This window comes from Oryctolagus cuniculus, chromosome 11, assembly GCF_964237555.1.
Source record: "Oryctolagus cuniculus chromosome 11, mOryCun1.1, whole genome shotgun sequence".
NCBI lineage: Eukaryota > Metazoa > Chordata > Mammalia > Lagomorpha > Leporidae > Oryctolagus > Oryctolagus cuniculus.
Window position 1 is genome coordinate 66,731,906 of NC_091442.1, and position 19,704 is coordinate 66,751,609.

The window sequence follows — 19,704 nt, forward strand, 5'->3', positions numbered from 1 at the left end:
CTCCCAGCTTGGGGGAATGCCCTCATTTGAGGAGTGAACCTGGAGCCAGTGGCTTTGAGCTCTCTCTTGCTCTCTCTCTCAAATAAATAAATAAACCTATTTTTTAAAAAAATGCAGGGTGTGCCTATAATGTGCTTGACTTTCTTCCTCTTACCCCTTGGGCTTGCAGATGTCTGTGGCTCACTCTGGCTTTGGCCTTGGCTGGCTCATATTTGACCTTGGGTCTCTCGGACTTTGGCCTGCAAATTGCACAAGCTTTGGAGGATAGATTCCTGGATGTAGTCTTTGTTTTGAAACCTGAACCTCAAGCAGAGGATGTTTCTTAGCTATTATTATTTTTTAAAATTTATTTATATATTTGAATGGCGGTTACAGAGAGGGAGAAAGAAAGAAAGAGATCTTCCATCCGCTGGTTCACTCCCCAAATGGCCTCAACAGCCAAGGATGAACTAGATCAGAGCTAGGGGCCTAGAACTCCATCCAGGTCTCCCAGGAGTGTGGCTGGGGCTGGAGTACCTGGGCTGTCTTTCACAGCATTCCTAGCAACATTAGCAGGGAGCTGGATCGGAAGTGGAGTAGCTGGGACTTGAATGGGTGCTCAAATGGGAGGCCAGCGTTGCAGTGGCTTAACCCACTGTGGCACAATGATGGCCCCAGACAGTGCTTCTTTGTAAATGATCAACTGAATTAAAAAGCACACATTCCTTCTCTTGGAACGCTTGTTTAGGTGCCGCCCTAGAACTCCTGTTTAGCAGTGGATGGAGCAGGAAGACAGATGTTTCAATTCAGCCTTCTCTCCTCTATGTTTCTCATCTGAGCATCATCATGATACCAAGGGACAAGCAAAGCTGAACTCCAGGCCACCACTTGACCTCATTTCTGATTTATGAATTCCCCTGACGACTGTGCAGTTTGAGGAGAAGGCGGTCTCTGAAATGTGTTTTGCATTTTAATATCTTTTCATACTGGCCTCTTTCTTTGTCAGGGCGCCATGTGTACAGCTGGCGTAACTTGCTGACTAGAAAATTGAAACATACTTCTATCCAGCAGCCAGCAACAAAGGGAAAACTTGTCTTCCTGAGTGCTGTTTAGCTGCCTGCTTCCCGCCTCCCGCCCCACAACGGCTCCTATCGTATATGAACAACCCCCACAGGAATCTAAGCTGCTTTTGTATTAGTGTCAGCCTGGCATTTCTCCCAGCATTCTGTGTGGCATTGAGAGCACAAGGCTCCGGATGTTTCAGCATGGTTCATCATAGCCCATGAAGGGTCCTACCCTGCCCGGGGGGAGGAGCTTAAGACGTTGTTAACCTGGGGGTCTCAAGTCATCTGGAAAGCCAGATTTTGGTTAAAGGGTGCCTAAGTGTGTGTGTTTAGGGGGGTGGTCTTGGTGTAGTGGCTAATACGCCTCTTGGGATGCCTACATCCTATATTAAAGTACCTGGGTTCGAGTCCCAGTTTGGCTCCTGATTCCAGCTTCCTGCTAATGTGCACCATGGGAAGGCAGCAAATGATGCCTCAAATACGTGGATCCCTATCACCCACGTGGGAGACCCAGACTGAGTTCTAGGCTCCTGACCTCAGCCTGACCCAGGCCTGGCTCTTGCAGTCATTTGGGAGAATGAACCAGCAGAAGTGAGATATCTCTCTGCCACCTGAAAATAAATGAACATGTTTAAGCGTCTAAGGAAAACTCTCTGAAGATTATGTCCTTTAAATTGTGCTTGTTTCCGGGCTCCTTAGAACCAACCAATCATCAAGATGGTTTCGTGGAATTGGCAGTGACCTCATCTGGAAGCATTTTCCTGAGACATAAATATTTGCACTCCAGGAGGCTCTGCCTCCTAATGCCTTTCTGCAGAAAAGCAGAGCTCATGGGACCCCGAGGGGAGTACATGCTTGTCCAGACTCCAGCGACAGAATGAGTCCATGACAGGGGGGACCATGGGAATAGAGAAGCAGGGGTGGTGTGAACCAGGCAGTGCCCAAAGGACAGCAGTGGGCGCTGGGGACTGTGGCTCACAGTGTCCCGTCCTGCCCTGGACCAGAAACCCCTGGACAAACAAGAGGGGCTGTTAGGTTCTCAGGGGATGGGCTTCAGAGGACTGCGAGATCACCCGGCAAACCCAGGCCGGTGCACGCAGCCTTGCAGCCTTCCCATTGCCGGGCAGGGGAGGAGAAATGCGTTCAGTGAGTTCTGTCTGGAGCACCTGGGGCTGGCCTGAGGCTTCAGCACCAGTAAGCTTCCTGGTCATTCAGCACTCAGCTCTGCACTTTTTCTTGAGGACACCTGTGTTTTTTGGCTGCCATGAGAGGGGGAAAAAGCCAAGTTCTTGGCAGCTCCCTCTGATCCGGTGTTACCAACACCACACTGGCCGTGATCTTCCTGTCACAGGAATCTGTCACTTTGTGTTGCTCCGATGAGGACATTTAAATGGATCGTTAGAAATGACCCGGATGGGCCGGCGCCGCGGCTCACTAGGCTAATCCTCCGCCTAGCGGCGCCGGCACACCGGGTTCTAGTCCCGGTTGGGGCGCCAGATTCTGTCCCGGTTGCCCCTCTTCCAGGCCAGCTCTCTGCTGTGGCCAGGGAGTGCAGTGGAGGATGGCCCAAGTCCTTGGGCCCTGCACCCCATGGGAGACCAGGAAAAGCACCTGGCTCCTGCCATCAGATCAGTGCAGTGCGCCGGCCGCAGCGCGCCAGCCGCGGCGGCCATTGGAGGGTGAACCAACGGCAAAGGAAGACCTTTCTCTCTGTCTCTCTCTCTCACTGTCCACTCTGCCTGTCAAAAAAAAAAAAAAAAAAAAAAAAAAAAGAAAGAAATGACCCGGATGATGACGTGTCCATGTATGTGATTTCTGCTCTTCTCCCCTTGTTCCCAAATGCTTAGCCATGTGCAGCTGTAACTGGCTGCCCCCACAAACCAGGCCGTGCTCGTAAGGACAGTAGGGGCAAACAGTGATTTGTGAGACTGCTGGTGTGGAATCACTTACTTTAATCTGTTCTCTCTGAGCATCAGACTGAAAAATCAAGTAATGACAAGAATATGGAACAACTAGAACTTTTATATATTGCTGGTGGGATTATAATTTAGCACAGCTGCTTTGGAAAACTGGCAATATTTGCTAAAGGTAAACACATGTATGTACATGGAGATAACCCTTTATTTTCACCCCTAGACATAGGCTGAACAGGTAAGCATATGTTCCCTGAAATCAGGTCCAGGCCAGTGTTGTAGCCTGGAAGGTAAAGCCACTGCCTGCCATGCTGTCTTTCCATATTGGTGTCAGTTTGAGTCCTGGTTTGCTCCACTTCCAATCCAGTTCCCTGCCAATGGCCTGGGAAAAGCACTATAAAGTGGCTCAAATCCCTGGACCCCTGCTGCCCACATGGGAGACCCAGATGAGGTTCCTGAGCCCTAGCTTTGGCTGGGGCAGTGGATGAAAGATATTCATTGTTTCTCTCTCTCTCTCTCTCTCTCTCTCTGTTTCTCTCTCTCTCTCCCTTTCTCTCTGTAACTCTGGCTTTCGAGTGAATAAATCTTTTTTTTTTTTTAAAGCCAAATCCAAGAATACTGACCATGACGTAATTTACAAATATAATAGCCAAAAGCTTGTAACAACTCAAATATGTTACAACTCAGCAGTTGAATGGATAAGTAAATGGTGGTGGAGTCATACAATGGAATACTATACAATTAAATTAACAACTAGACTTGACAATATGAATAAGCCTCACACAGTGTTGAGTCACAGAAGCAGGCTTAAAAGAACACATACTGCATGATCCCATTTGTACACAGTTCAAAACCAGGCAAAACACATCTATGATGTGAGAAGTCTAGGAAGTGGTTTCCTGTGCGGAAGAAGGAAGGGATGTGATTGAAATGGAACCTGAGTCACTTGATTCTGCCGTGAGTATATTTATTTTGTGATGACTCACCGAGCTGTGCCCTTACAAGTTATGCACTTTTATGTATATAAGTTACACCTTAGTTTTAAGTCTTCAGCTTTGAGTTCTGGGACTGTGTTCAGGGGAAGCACCTAGATCTGATTGATCAAGACTGTGCACCTCAACCAATCACTGTGCCAATGGGACTATCTGAACTGATTGTACACATGGATTTTTTTGACCAGGAGGCTGTTGGCATTTTGAGAAGATAATTCTTCATTGTGCAAGACTGTCCCATGACGCATCCCTGGGCTCTCTATGCGCTAAATGCCAGTAGACTCAGTACCTCCCAATTCTTAATGACCCCAGGGGAAGTTCTGTTTTGTTTGGAAACACAACTCCCTTTTGATTAACCCCAACTAATATTCAAAGCTGCGGTCAATCCCACCAAAGCTGCAAATCTGCCGCCTAGTAAGGGAGGATGGACTGGCTCTGGGGAGAGAATCATGAAGGCTATGACACACCTCTGAGAATCTGGGACCCAGAGGCTGGCTCTGTGGCACAGTGGGTTAAGCCACCACCTACAGCACCAGCATCCCATATGGGCACCGGTTTGAATCCTGGCTGCTCCACTTCCAGTCCAGATCCTTGTTAATGCACCTGGGAAAGCAGCAGAAGATGGCCCAAGTGCTTGGGCTCCTGCGCCCATGTGAAAGACCCAGAAGAGGCTCTTGGCTCCTGGCTTTAGCCTGGCTCAGCCCTGACCATTTTGGCCATTTAGGGAGTGAACCAGTGGATGGAAGATATTCTCTCTCTCTCTCTCTCTCTCTCTCTCTCTGCCTTTCAAATAAATAAATCTTTCAAAAAAAATAAAATAAAATGATTAGTGAGCTTATACTAAATTTGCAAGTTAGTCTCATGTCTTCAGTGTCCATGAACTTGCTTCTACTCAACCAAAGAAGGGAGGTAATATGTGCTTATGTGGGAGTATTAAAAAACTTGAAACTAATTTAAATGTCTAAAAATGGGCAGTGGCTTAGTGAATTACAGCATATTCACACTTCAGTCTAAGATGCAGCATTAGAAATTATCCTGATGGGGACCAGCGCTGTGGCTCAGCGAGTTAACGCCTTGGCCTGAGGTGCTGGCATCCCATATGGGCGCTGCTGCAATTCCGATCCAGCTCTCTGCTGTGGCCTGGGAAAGTGGTAGAGGATGGCCCAGATCCTTGGGCCCCTGAACCCACGTGGGAGACCTGGAAGAGACTCCTGGTTCCTGGCTCCTGGCTTCGGATCTGCGCAGCTCTGGCCATTGCGGCAAATTGGGGAGTGAACCATCAGATGGAAGACCTCTCTTTCTCTCTCTCTCTCTCTCTCTCTCTCTCTCTCTGCCTCTCCTCTCTCTGTGTAACTCTGACTTTCAAATATAGAAATAAATCTTAAAAAAAAGGGAGAAATTATTCAGATGACGACATGTAGGAACATAGAAAAGTACCTACGACAGTATACAAAGACAAGGTCACAGGATGTACAGAGACACACACACTGATACTAATCATGGAAAATGCAAGTGCATCTGCTCAAGTACTGAAAGGTGCTTTGCAAAAATAAAAATAATCGCCTTGGGCCAGTGATTATATTTTGCTTTCCTCAAAATGATCCCAAAAATTGTTGCATCCTCTTTCTATGAGTGACAAAGTATGCTGTGACCATTTAGCAGTTGGTACTCTGCATTGTGGGTGGTACATTAAAAATGAAGAGAAAAGTGTTTCTTGCCTTTAAGAAATCCCATTGTCTCCAGAAATGTTCTGTAGGATGTTGGGCCCCACTCTGATGAGTGTCTTTAAAGGGGACTAGACACTGCCTCCCATAAGTGTAGTGAGATCAGGAATTCTGGCTTCTATTTCCAGCGCTGTTGACAGGCAGCTGATGGACTGCATGCATGTCCTTTAAGCTTGTCTGCACTTTGAAACTGGGAGCCGTTCCACTTGGTGTTGCCATTCAGCGCTGTGACGGTGCAGGGACGAAAGCATTGTGTTTATTGCCAGTGATGTTCACTAGGTATTTCAGGGCATCAGCATTTTCTGAAAAATCATTATTTTTCTGTGAAGGAGAAAAAAACAGTAAGAGTGCTGCCATGTGGCTAAACACTGAAGCCCGCAGCCAGATTTATTCAGCATGCGTTTTGGGTACACGTGCAAGGCACAGTGTTAGAATTATGAGTATACAGTATGTGTATGTGCATGTATATATATGCTTTATGCACATTAATTTAATTCCAACAACACCCCAGGAGGTAGGACTTATTATTTTAAGAGATAAGTAGATTGAAGGGCTGGTGTTGCCGTGCAGCAGGTTAGGCTGCCACTCTCAACACTAGCTTCAAGTCCTGGCTGCTCAGCTTCCGATCAGTCCCTACCAATGTGCCTGGGAAGGCAGCAGATGACGGCCAAGTGCTTGTCCCTGCCATCCATGTGGGAGAATGGATGTAGTTCTGGACCCCTGCATCCGCATGGGAGACCCGGAAGAAGCTCCTGGCTTCAGATCGGCGCAGCTCTGACTGTTGCGGCCGATTAGGGAATGAACCAGCGAATGGAAGACCTCTCTTTCCCTCTCCCTCTCTCGCTGCCTCACCTTCTCTCTGTGTAACTCTGACTTTCAAATAAATAAATACATCTTTTAAAAAAGAAATAAAAAGAAGCCACAGAAGTTAGCCGGAGGTGGAGCGCCCTCCAAGCCACAGCTTCTGTGAATCAACTGGAGGCCGAGAGCTGCAGCAGTTCTTCTCGGATGATTCCAGTGAGGGGGAGAAGAGGAGCCCAAGGGCAGGGGTGCTCCAAGTCCACAGGTTCCCACGGCCAGCGGTACCTCTGCCCTGACTGCTGCCCAGAAAGGGGACGCCGGCAGGGACACTGCGGAGGAAGAGGAAGAAAAAGAAAGGGCAGCAGTGGCAGCCTCTAAGCCGGGTTCAGGGAAGAAGAGGAAGCGGAATGAGGCTGCCGGTGAGGCAGGGACTCCAAGCCAAGAAGATTCGGCTCCAGACCCCCAGCACATCTCCTAAAAGGAAGAAAGGAGAACAACTCCCCCACTCTGAAGGGCCAGGGAGGAAGACGTTGAGGCAGATTCCCGAGTGGCAGACAACTCCTTTGATGCCAAGCACGGTGAGGTGCAGTCGGAGACTGGGGGCAGTGAGCCAGTCAGGTTCCGAAGTTCACCAAAGGCAAATCCTCCTGGCACGAGAAGACCAAGAAGAAGCGAGGCAGCTGCCGAGGAGGCTCCGCCTCCGTCCAGGTTAATCTGACAGCGAGGAACCGTGGTGGTGCAGGGGTGACGATCGGACCCTCCCACTTTCAGTGGACCTGGGGACCCTCAGCCCTGTTAGGGGAGGGTCTTGGTGAGGGCAGAAGTTCAGACAGCAACATAATATCTTCTGTGGTCCTTTTCTGTGTTCCTAGTTATGTACATATTTTTTTTTTTGAGTGTTGGGTAGCAGGGACAAGGTAAGGAGAACATTATTTTTCAAAAATTGCTTTTAGTTGTCACCCTCGTTTTTCCTGTTTTGTGGAAGTCTTCATACTGAGATGTTTGTATATTTTATATTAAATCATTTCCTATTTTTTTTTTTCATCATTCTTTTTTTTTTTTTTTTTTTTTTTTTTGACAGGCAGAGTGGACAGTGAGAGAGAGAGACAGAGAGAGAAAGGTCTTCCTTTGCCGTTGGTTCACCCTCCAATGGCCGCCGCTGCAGCCGGCGCACCGCGCTGATCCTGGCAGGAGCCAGGAGCCAGGTGCTTTTCCTGGTCTCCCATGGGGTGCAGGGCCCAAGCACCTGGGCCATCCTCCACTGCACTCCCTGGCCATAGCAGAGAGCTGGCCTGGAAGGGGGGCAACCGGGACAGAATCCGGCGCCCCAACCGGGACTAGAACCCGGTGTGCCGGCGCCGCAAGGTGGAGGATTAGCCTATTGAGCCACGGCGCCGGCCATTTCCTATTTTTTTAAAAAAGAAAGTCTACACCCCCATTTAGCTTCAGAAGAGTTTCTTTATTAGTTTTTTAAAACATTTTTAATTTGAAATGCAGGCACACACACACACACACACACACACACAGGATGAGCTCCCAACCACTGTTTCACTCTCCAAATGCCTGAAACAGCCAGAACTAGGTGGCAGTCAAAGCCAGGCCCTAGGAATCCAATTTAGCTCTCCCATGTGGGTGGCAGGAACCCAATCACTTGAGCCAACATCACTGCCTCCTGGGGTCTGGAGTCAGGAGCCAGAGCTAGGGATCAAACCTGGGCACTGTGATGTGAGATGCAGGCATTTTTTTAAATTATTTATTTGAAGGGCAGAGTTACGGGGGGAGGGGGAGACTGTGTGAGAGAGAGAAAGAGAAATATCTTCCATCTGCTGATTCACTCCCCAGATGGATGCAACAGCCAGGGATAGTCCAGGCCAAACCCAGGAGCCCAGAGCTGCATCTGGGTCCATATGGATGAAATGGGCCCAAGCACTTGGACCATTCTCTGCTGCCTTTCCAGGCACCTAGCAGGGGGCTGGATAGAAAGCAAAGCTGCTAGCACTCGAACTGCTGCTCCAGTATAGGATGTCAGTGTTGTAGGCAGCCCCTTAGTTCACTGAATTGCTACCCAAGCCCCGATAACCTTTTATTAATGCTATAACTTTTTGTTGTCTAATATTAAGGTATCTCTTACTGGGGTCAGCATTGTAGCTTAATGAGTTAAGCTCTCACCTGCAAAGCCAGCATACTATATGGGCACAATTCAAGTCCCAGCTACTCCACTTCTAATCCAGCTCCCTGCTAATGCGCTTGAGAAAGCAGCAGAAGATAGCCCAAGTTCTTGGGTGCCTGCACCCAGATGGGAGACCCAGATAAAGCTCCTGGCTTCGGTCTGGGCTCACTTTGACTGTTGAGGCCATTTGGGGAATGAACTGGCAGATGAATGGAAGATTTCCCTTTCTCTCTCTGTAACTCTGCCTTTCAAATAAATAAATAAATCTTTAAAAAAAATAGAACTTTTTTTTGTATTTTTCCAGAATCTGTGAGAGATTACAGGGTGATTACAGGGTGAAGATCAGCTATGCTGAGAATAGGGAATGAAAGTGGTGCTTTTCTGTGTTTTAGTTCTTGTGGTTAATGTTTCATTTAGACACAGTCATAAACTCTTAAGCTTGGAAAGAGGCTTAAAAGGTATTTCTGGTCCAGTATTTTTTATACTGTGGAGCATAACCTGTTAGTGGGTTGTGAAATAAAGAGACTGTGACTGGGTTATGAAAAGTCTTTAAAGAAAAAAACTAGAACAAAATTGCACATGGTATAGATAAGGATTATCTAGCAGTACTTTTGTTATAATGATTGCACCCAGTTCCTAGGGCTGCCATAACACAGCTCCACAAATCAGGGGGCCTAAACCAACAGAGACACACTCTCACAGTTCCAGGGGCTGGAAGCCCCAACGTTGTCACCAGGGCCATGCTCCCTCTGGAGCTCCAGGTGGGATCCGCCCCTGCTCTGCCTGGACTCTGGTGGCGGCCTGAGCCCTGGCATTCATTGCCTTGCAGCTACATCACTCCAGTGTTTGCCTTTCTTGTCCCATGGTGTTCTCTTTTCTATGTCCCTGGGTCCTGATTTCCCTCTTCCTATAACAACACCAGTCCTGCTGAATTAGGGCCCGCCCTAATGCCTTCATCTTAAACTTGATCACATCTGCAAAGATCCTGTTTCCAAAAACTGTCACATTCGCAGATACTACAGGTTAGGACTTTAATATACTTTTAAAAATATTTATTTAAAGCAAAAAAAAAAAAGAAAAAAAAACAAAAAAGAAAAAAGAAAAAAAATATTTATTTATTTAAAAATAAAAGTTACACAGAAAGAGGGAGAGACAGGGAGAGAGATCTTCTATCTGTTGGTTTTCTCCCCAGATGACAGCAATGGGCCGGGGCTGGGCCAGGCCAAAGCCAGGAGCCAGAAATCAGGAGCTTCTTTCAGGTCTCCCACATGATTGGCTGGGGCCCAAGTACTTGGGCCATCTTCTTCTGCTTTTCCCAGGCCGTTAACAGGGGGCTGGATCAGAAAGGGAGCGGCTGTCACAGGACTTGAACCTGTGACACCAGCTTAACCCACTGTACCACAACTCTGAGCCCAAGGACTTTAACATATCTTTTATAGGTGGTAAAGGAAAACATAAACTTATTCAACCCTAACAAATATATGAGCATATTTGGAAATATTTGCCATATACATTTATATATATACACTTATATCTGTAAAGCTTATATATCAGGCCATCATGTATGCAATTAATATTAGTAGTGGTTTTAAAAAGAGTGAATGTAATCTGACCATTCATCAGATTCTTCACTTCTCTTTATAATCACTTGCCAGTTGTAGTTCCATCCACCCTGAGCCCCCCAATAGACTCTTTTTTTTTTTTTTTTTTTTTTTTTTGACAGGCAGAGTGGACAGTGAGAGAGAGAGACAGAGAGAGAAAGGTCTTCCTTTGCCGTTGGTTCACCCTCCAATGGCCGCCGAGGCCGGCGCGCTGTGGCCGGTGCACCGCGCTGATCCGATGGCAGGAGCCAGGAGCCAGGTGCTTTTCCTGGTCTCCCATGGGGTGCAGGGCCCAAGGACCTGGGCCATCCTCCACTGCACTCCCTGGCCACAGCAGAGAGCTGGCCTGGAAGAGGGGCAACCGGGACAGAATCTGGCGCCCTGACCGGGACTAGAACCCGGTGTGCCGGCGCCGCTAGGTTGAGGATTAGCCTAGTGAGCCGCGGCGCCGGCCCCCATAGACTCTTTAGACAGCCTGGTGGTTTATGGACAATTCTGACTGTCATCAGGGCTTTTATCGGGGAAAAATAGAGTAGGACTGTACACATGACCCACAAGGGTCCTAACCAAGTGCCTCAAACCATCAAGTTATTTTAGCAGCTGTGGTCATAGGAAATGAGTTCTTGTGGAACAAAGTGTAAAGCCACTTGCAAGTAGCCATACCTAGTGATAGAACTGAGGGTGAAACAACAGGTGAGGAAAATTTTAAGTGTTACATACAATGAAGACCTCATAGCCAAAGCCCAAAGACGGACATAGAGTGTTTTTGTTTGCTTGTTTGAAAGCTTTTCAAAAGAGATCAAAACTTAAAAACAAATTTTTAAAATTTATGTTTACTTTTTATTTGAAAGGCAGTGAGACAGAGACAAAGATCTTCCATCCACTGTTTCACTCCCCAAATGCCCACAATAGCCAGAGTTGGACGAGACTGGAACCAGGAGATTGGAATTCAAGCTGAGTCTCCTGTATGGGTAGCAAGGACCCAGGAACTTGAGCCATCATCTGCACCTCCAAGGGTGCACAATCGTGGGAGGCTGAGCCAGGACTCAAACTCAGGTATTTCAATATGGGATGCAGGTATCCCAAGTGGCACCTTAACAGCTGCACCTGACACCTGCCACCCAGGGGAGTTTTGTTTGTAGAGGACAGAAAAATGAACTCCATCAGAGATCCCCAACCTTTTGTAAAACCGTGGTGCCTTGCCTTCCCAGATCTCTCCACGTGCTGCCACCACGCTGCCCGCCCAGCTCTCTGAAATTTGCCAAGTTTTCCTCCTACTCAGGAGCTTCGCTGCCAGTACCAGTCTTGTTCACCCTAGGGAAAACACCTCTTCCCCACGAGGCTAACTAGACTTAACTTTCTTTAGGTAATACTGAAATAAATCATCATGCCTGTGTTTCCAGGGGGAGACTGTACTATTTTCATCATAGATGGTAATTTAGAGACACTTTCAGTAACTGAATCTTTATTTAACTCCCAGCCATTCATTTTGGAAACAAAGTCTCACCAATCCCAACCCAGTACCCTGCAGAGATTCCAGGAAGTGTGACATTGGGGACAAGAAGAGGCACATCTTAGAATGACAGGAAAGAGGGGCAGATTTTGACCCTGCAGTTAAGATGCAGCTTGGAACACCCACACCCCACATCAGAGTGCCCAGGGTTCAAGTCCTGCCTCTACTTCTTTTTTTAAAAGATTTATTTATTTGTTTGAAAGGCAGAGATACAAAGAGAGAGGGAGAGAGAGACAGAGAGATCGATCTTCCACCTGCTGGTTCACTCCCCTAATGGCCCCAGTGGCCAGGGCTGGGCCAAGCTGAAGCCAGGAGCCCAGAACTCCATCTGGGTGTCCCACATGAGTAGCAGGAGCCCAAGCACTAGGGCCTTCTTCCACCACTTTCCCAGGCCATTAGAAGGGAGCTGGATCAGAACTTGAGTAGCCAGGACTTGAGCTGGTGCTCAAGTTGAATGTCAGCATAGCAGGCAGTGGCTTAAACCCCTGCTTCACAATGCCAACCTGCTGGCTCTGCTTCTGATCCAACTACCTGCTAATGTGCACCCTGGAAAGCAGCAGGTGATGGCTCACGTAAGTGGGTCCCTGACCCCACGTGGAAGACCCTGGCTGAATTCCAGCTTCCTGGCTTCAGCTTGGCTGGACCCTGGGTGCTTCATTCTTTGGGGAGTGAACCACTGGATGAAAAAAATCTCTATTTGTCTCCCTCTCTTTTTAAAATAAAAGAAAATGAATAAAAATTTAAGAAAAAAAATTTGAAGAATGAGAGGAAACAAAGTGTAGTGTTGAAGATTCCATTCTGAAACAACCTTCCTCCTATCATGCATTTTATTTATTTATTATTTATTTATTTATTTATTTTTTAACGACTTAATTATCTACTTAAAAGGCAAAATGACAGAGATCTTCCATCTACTGATCCACTCCCCAAGTGGCCACAGCTGTCGGGTCTGGGCCAGCCGAAATCAGGAGCCTGGAGCTCCATCTGGGTCTCCTGTGTGGGTGGCAGGGGCCCAGGCACTTGGACCATCCTCCATTTTTTTAAAATATTTAATTATTTACTTTTTTTAAAAGGATTTATTCATTTGAAAGACAGAGTTACAGAGAGAAAGAGTGAGAGAGAGAGAGAGAGAGAGAGGGCTTCCATCCACTGGTTCACTCCCCAAATGGCCTCAATGGCTAGGGCAGGGCCAGGCCAAAGCCAGGAGCCAGGAGCCTGCTCTGGGTCTCCCACATGGGTGCAGGGCTCAAGCATTTAGGCCATGTTCCTCTGCTTTCCCAGGCACATTAGCAAGGAGCTGGTTCGGAAGCAGAACAGCTAGGTCTTGTGCCCATTCGGGATGCCAGAGTCGCAGGCGACGGCCTCACCCGCTACACCACAATGCCAGCCCCCTCCATCATGCATTTAACTGGATGGAGAATCGCCACCAACTAGTGTGCTTCTTCAAGGGAGTGGTCAGACCCGGAGCCTTCATAGCCCTTGGATCTTCTGGGCTTCTCACCACCTGAAAGGCACTGGGAGTTGACAGAGTTGTGACATGGCTCTGCTATTGACAGCCTGTGATTTGGACCTGTTTACATGCACATTTCACTTCTCACTTCCCACACAGAAAGGCTAGACTGTCAAAGAAGATTCAAGACACAGCTCATTTTGACGGGTTTGGTCAGTCCTCTTGCGCCACAGCATGAACCCTGGACCTCAAAGTACTGAGTCAGCCCTCTGTATGCACAGGCTTTGCATCTGTGGATTCCATCCACAGTGGCTGAAAAATATTCAAAAATAAATTCCAGAAATTTCCAAAAAAGTAAAACTTGAATTTCCTCCACACGAGTGCTATGCCAAATTCACCTGGAAGACATGATGTGTAGGCGCAGTGTGCTGTAGCCGGCTGCCATCACGCATGGGCTTAGTTTCCCTGCAGCACGCACTGTTGGAGTATGGCTCGTCTTGCCTCTCCTGTCCTGTGTTAGGCCTACCATATTGCATGTGAACTGAACATGTACAGACTTTTTTCTGCTTGTCCTTATTCCCTAAACGATACATAAAAACACTGATTTCACGGTATTCCGTATTAGAAGTAAACTAGAGATGATTTAAATTATAGCAGAGGGGTGAGCCTTTAGCATAGCTGCCAAGTTGCTGCTTGGGAAACTCACATCCCATATGGCTGTGCCTGGTCTACATTCTGGCTACTGTGTTCTGGTCTAGCTTCCTGCTGATGTCCACCCTGGGAGGCAGCAAGCAATGGATCAAGTAGTTGAGTTCCTGCCACTTGCCCGCTCAGGAGACCTAGATGGACTCCCAGGTTCAGCCTGGCCCAGGCCTGGCTGTTGCAGGTATCTGGGAAGTGAACCAGCAGGTGGAAGATCTCTATCTCTCTGCCTTTCAAATAAAATGCAAAAGTAAAAAATTAAAGTATATAAGGTATAGGGGAGGATGTGCATTGGTGATATATATGCAAGCACTGTGCCATTTTATGGAAAGAATTTGAGCGTTTGTGGATTTGGGTTTTTGCACAAGGTCCTGGGAGCAGTCCCGATGGATACTCAGGGACGACTATATATATTTTTTTAAGATTTATTTTTTTTTTTACTTGAGAGCCAGAGTTACACAGAGAGAAGAGAGAAGAGAGGCAGAGAGAGAGAGGTCTTCCATCCACTGGTTCACTCCCCAATTGGCTGCAATGGCTGGAACTGTGCCGATCTGAAGCCAGGAGCCAGGAGCCAGTAGCCAGGAGCCAGGAGCTTCTTCTGGGTCTCCCACGCGGGTGCAGGGGCCCAAAGACTTGGACCATCTTCTACGGCTTTCCCAGGCCATAGCAGAGAGCTGGATCGGAAGTGGAGCAGCCGGAGCTAGAACTGGCTCCCATATGGGATGCCGGCGCTTCAGGCCAGGGTGTTAACCCGCTGCACCACAGCACCGGCCCCAGGGACAACTGTATTTTAAAAGCCCTCTGCCCTTTGTTCCCTTGCAAAACAAGCAGCTCTCACTCCTGAGAGATCTCCTTTACCCACCTCCACTCCACTTTCCATGCAAGGAAGAGGAGGTACCTGGGGAGCCCACACACTGTTCCCAGCACTGAGTCTGTTCCAGAGAGAAACGAAGCTGCGCCCATGCCTAGCACAGTTAATGCAGCTGCTTTGTTTGGGCTCTTTCTGCAAGTAAAAAGGATCTCCTTTTCCACTCACTGCTAATGGAGTGAAAAGTTCAAGTGTTCCCTGTCAGGGAGAGAAGTTAGACTTGTGTTTCATACAAAACCAGAGTTTCAGTCATCCACATGATCTTTGTGGCACAGACACGCTTGCAACCTTGGCCTCCATTTCCCCCCAGCTCCTTCATCTGTGGATCCTCACTGTACCAGGTTAAAGGAATCCAAGGAGCCTGGCAGTGCAGTTGGCTTGGCTTCCTGTCCCCTAGTCACCGTCAAATCCTTTTCTGTTACTGCTCACTGGTGAGGTTCTTAATTTATATGAAAAATATGGTGGGTTTATCTGTACTATCAATTCTTTCTTTTTTATAAAAATCAATTTTAGATGCAGAGAGAAAGAGCAGGGAGTGGGGAGAGAGAGGCCTCCCGTCTAGTGGTTCTCTCCCAAAATGCTGGCAAAAATCAAGGTTGGGGGCCGGAGCTGTGGCATAGTAGGATAAGCCTACGGCGCTGGCATCCCATATGGGCGCCGGTTCATGTCCCAGCTGCTCCCCTTCTGATCCAGCTCTCTGCTAATGGCCTGGGAAAGCCGTGGAAGATGGCCCAAGTGCCTGGGCCCCTTTACCCATGTGGGAGATCTGGAAGAAGCTCTTGGCTCCTGGCTTCAGATCAGCTCAGCTCTGGCCATTGCAGCCATTTGGGGAGTGAACCAACAGATGGAAGACCTTTCTCTCTGTCTCTCCCTTTCTCTGTCTGTAACTCTACTTCTCAAATAAATAAATAGAAATCTTGGGGCTGGCACTGTGGCACAGCAGATAAAGCCACCGCCTGAGTGCCAGCATCCCACATGGGTGCCGGATTGAGACCCGGCTGCTATAGTCTGGGAAAACAGTAAAAGATGGCTCAAGTGCTTCGGTCCCTGCACCCACATGGGAGATCCAGAAGAAGCTTCTGGCTCCTGGCTTCAGTCAGCCCAGCTCTGACCATTGCAGCCATTTGGGGACTGAACCAGCAGATGGAAGACTTCTTTCTCTTCTCTGCCTCTGCCTCTCTGTAAGTCTGCCTTTCAAATAAATAAAATAAATCTTTAATAAGTAAATAAATAAATAAAATCTTAAAAAAATTAGGGTTGGCCAGGCCAAACCTGGGACCTAGGAACTCAACCCAGGTCTTCCATAAGGGTACCAGGAACCTAACTCCTGGAGCCATCACCTGCTGCCTCCCAGAGTCTGCGTGGACAGGAAGCTAGAACTAGGAGAAAGAGCTGGGCAGTCTGACACGAGACATGGCATCTTAGTCAGCCTTAACCACGAGGCCAAGTACCGGCCCCTGTGCTATCCATTTCTGATACACCTACATTGTAATCCATCAGCCAGTGTTGCTGCAATGTGGTGCTGTCGTGTATTCAGGCGGCTGATTGCGGAAGCTGACCTTGAGGCTCGTTCCTGTGTGGGAATCTAAACCATCTGCACTGGACAACAATGAAAGCCTCAGATCTCTCAGGCGTTTCCTTCCTCTGATTACAGCTTACAGGTTGCGGCAACACTCAGGGAGCAACAGAGCCGCAGAGCAGGCTTGACTTCTGCAGGGCCGTTCTCAACAGAGAACTTCCCACTTTCTGTTACAGCTCTTTTCTCAGTTGACCTGTGAGTCCCCAGCATCTAAAAAACCCTGAGCATCTGATTATTCAGATTTCCTCTTTTGCCCAGAAGGGGAGAAGGATGTCCAGTTTATAAGGAGCCAGATCAGGCAAGTTTACACAGGAAGGTTTGTCCTGCAGATGTCCAATCTCCTCTGTGCCCCAACCTCCCTCTCTGCCTGTCCTACTCACTTTCCATACCCTCAGAAGCCCTGCCGCCTTCTCCTGAAAGGGTGCAGAAAGAAAAAGGAAATGCAAAGTCAGTATTCCATTCCTTAGCCCCTTTTTCTCCCCTCAAAAATCCTGGGGCCAGCGTTGTGGCACAGCGGGTTAAAGCCCTGGCCTGAAGCACCTGCAACCCATGCGGGTGCCGGTTCTGGTCCAGGCTGCTTCACTTCCGATCCAGCTCTCTGCTATGTCCTGGGAAAGCAGTAGAAGATGGTCCAAGTCCTTGGGCCCCTACGTCCTTGTGGGAAACCTGGAAGAAGCTCCTGGCTCCTGACTTTGGATCAGCTCAGCTCCGGCTGTTGTGGCCAACTGGGGAGTGAACCAGCACATAGAAGACCTCTCTCTGTGTCTCTACCTCTCTCTGTAACTCTGTCTTTCAAATAAGTAAAATAAATCTTTTTTTAATTTTTAAAAAATTTTTTTGACAGGCAGAGTAAACAGTGAGAGAGAGAGACAGAGAGAAAGGTCTTCCTTTTGCTGTTGGTTCACCCTCCAATGGCCACCGCGGCCGGCACACTGCGCTGATCTGAAGCCAGGAGCCAGGTGCTTCTCCTGGTCTCCCCTGCGGGTGCAGAGCCCAAGTACTTGGGCCATCCTCCATTGCACTCCCAGGCCATAGCAGAGAGCTGGCCTGGAAGAGGGGCAACCGGGACAGAATCCGGCGCCCCGACCGGGACTAGAATCCGGTGTGCCGGCGCTGCAGGCGGAGGATTAGCCTATTGAGCCGTGGCACCAGCCTAAAATAAATCTTTTAAAAAAAAAATCCTGCATGAAGGGGTGAGCATTTTGTGCATTGGTTAAGATTCTCTCTCTCTCTGTCTAACTCTGCCTGTCAAAAAAATAAATTAGGAAAAATTCTTCATCTTTACCATTGTGAAATTGCCTGTGAATGCAAAGGAAATGCATACAGTAAATACACTCAGCAAATGTGTTTATTTTAGTCCATTTGCTTCATATCAGCTAACTTACTTTTTTAAAGATTTATTTATTTATTTATTTGAAAGGCATAATGACCGAGAGGGAAAGACAGTGACAAGAGACAAAGAGAGATCTTGCATCCATTGGTTCACTCCCCAAAAGCTTGCAACAGCAGGGCTGGGCCAGACCAAAGCCAGAAGCCAGGAACTCCAACCAGGTTTCTCATGTGGATGTCAAGAACCCAAATACTTGGGTCATTGTCTGCTGCCTCCCAGGCACATTAGCAAGGAGCTGAATGAAGTATGAAGTAGCTGGGATTTTATCCTAGGCACTTGGGCATCCCAAGTGGTGTTTCAACCGGCTGAGCTATGACATCTGTCCCAGGTTGAGTAATCTGTGAAATAGAAACAGCTTAGAAACTGGAAAGGCTAAGGTCGCAGTGCTGTTCTGAAGTTCCAGGTGGTTTCTAGGCTTCCAGCTTAGGCCTGGTGGGGCCCTGGCTGCTGTGGCATTTAGGGAGTGATCAGCTGATGGAAGATCTCTCTCTGCTCTCTCCTGCCTTTCAAATAAAAATGACAGCAAATAAATAAATACATTAAAACATCCTCAAGGAACACTGTGGAAAAGTACAGATGGATTCTTTGAGCTCTGGCTCTCCAGTAAGATGGAGGCTGCATTCCTTACTCTAAGACACCAATGAGGACTTCTTGGCCAACCACCGAAAACTCCATCCAGGTCTCCCACTTGGGTGGCAGGGGCCCAAGCACTTGAGCCATCACCTGCTGCCACCAGGATGCACATGAACAGACAGCCAGAATCAGAACCAGAGCCAGGACTGGAACCCAGGCACTCTGATATACTATGTGTGTGTCCCAACTGGTGTCTTTTTTTTTTTTTTTTTTTTTTTTTTTTTTTGACAGGCAGAGTTAGTGAGAGAGAGAGACAGAGAGAAAGGTCTTCCTTCCGTTGGTTCACCCCCTAAATGGCCGCTACAGCCAGAGTGCTGCGCCAATCCGAAGCCAGGAGCCAGGTGCTTCCTCCTGGTCTCCCATTCGGGTGAAGGGCCTAAGGACTTGGGCCATCCTCCACTGCCTTCCCGGGCCATAGCAGAGAGCTGGACTGGAAGAGGAGCAACCGGGACAGAATCCGGTGCCCTGACCTGGACTAGAACCCGGAGTTCTGGCGCCGCAGGTGGAGGATTAGCCTAGTGAGCCACGGTGCTGGCCCCAACTGGTGTCTTGACTATTGTTCTAATGCCTGACTCTGTGTGAGTAGTTTTTAAATTTTTTTTAATTTTTCCCCAAGAAACTAAAAATGGCTACAAGTTTGAGAACAACATGCTGTGGCTGTTTTAATCTACAAGACTATTATGCTGCCTGGCTAGAATATTCCCAAGTAGAATGTAAAATGCATCATTTAATTTAGCAGACCTTGGTTTTGATGTGGGTTGCCATCCGTAGGCTTAATGTGTCTGAAGCCAGCTGGTGTCACAGTCTCTCTCCCCCACTCACTTGCAGGAGAAGGGACAGGTGCGTCTAGCGCAGCGAGGGGATTTTTCTGGCATCTGCCAGGCTGCAGAACTTCCACAGTTGTGGCTTCTATACTAGGATGCAAGGTTCTGGCTGGTTTTTATGATTCCAACTACTTCCAACAAGAAACAGTTTGAAGAAAATAGAAACTGTAGCAGTTCTATTTTTGTTCTAGTTAAAAATACTTCAACATAGCAGAGCTATCTCAACCCAGCATTTTTTCAAGATCATAATATTTGGTGGTTTCAGGGTATTGACTTAATGAACACCACCCCCTAGCTGCATCTTTAGGTTTCTATAATTATCAAAATGCTTTTACTATGTGTATATCAGCAAGAAGCACCTTATTCCAAGTTTTGTTCACATGGTCACTAAGAATAAAGAGAAAGAACAGAGGGAAAAAGTCCCAGGATAATAATCCACTGCCCCCCCCCTTTTAAAGATTTATTTATTTATTTGACAGAGAGAGAGAGAGAGAGAGAGAG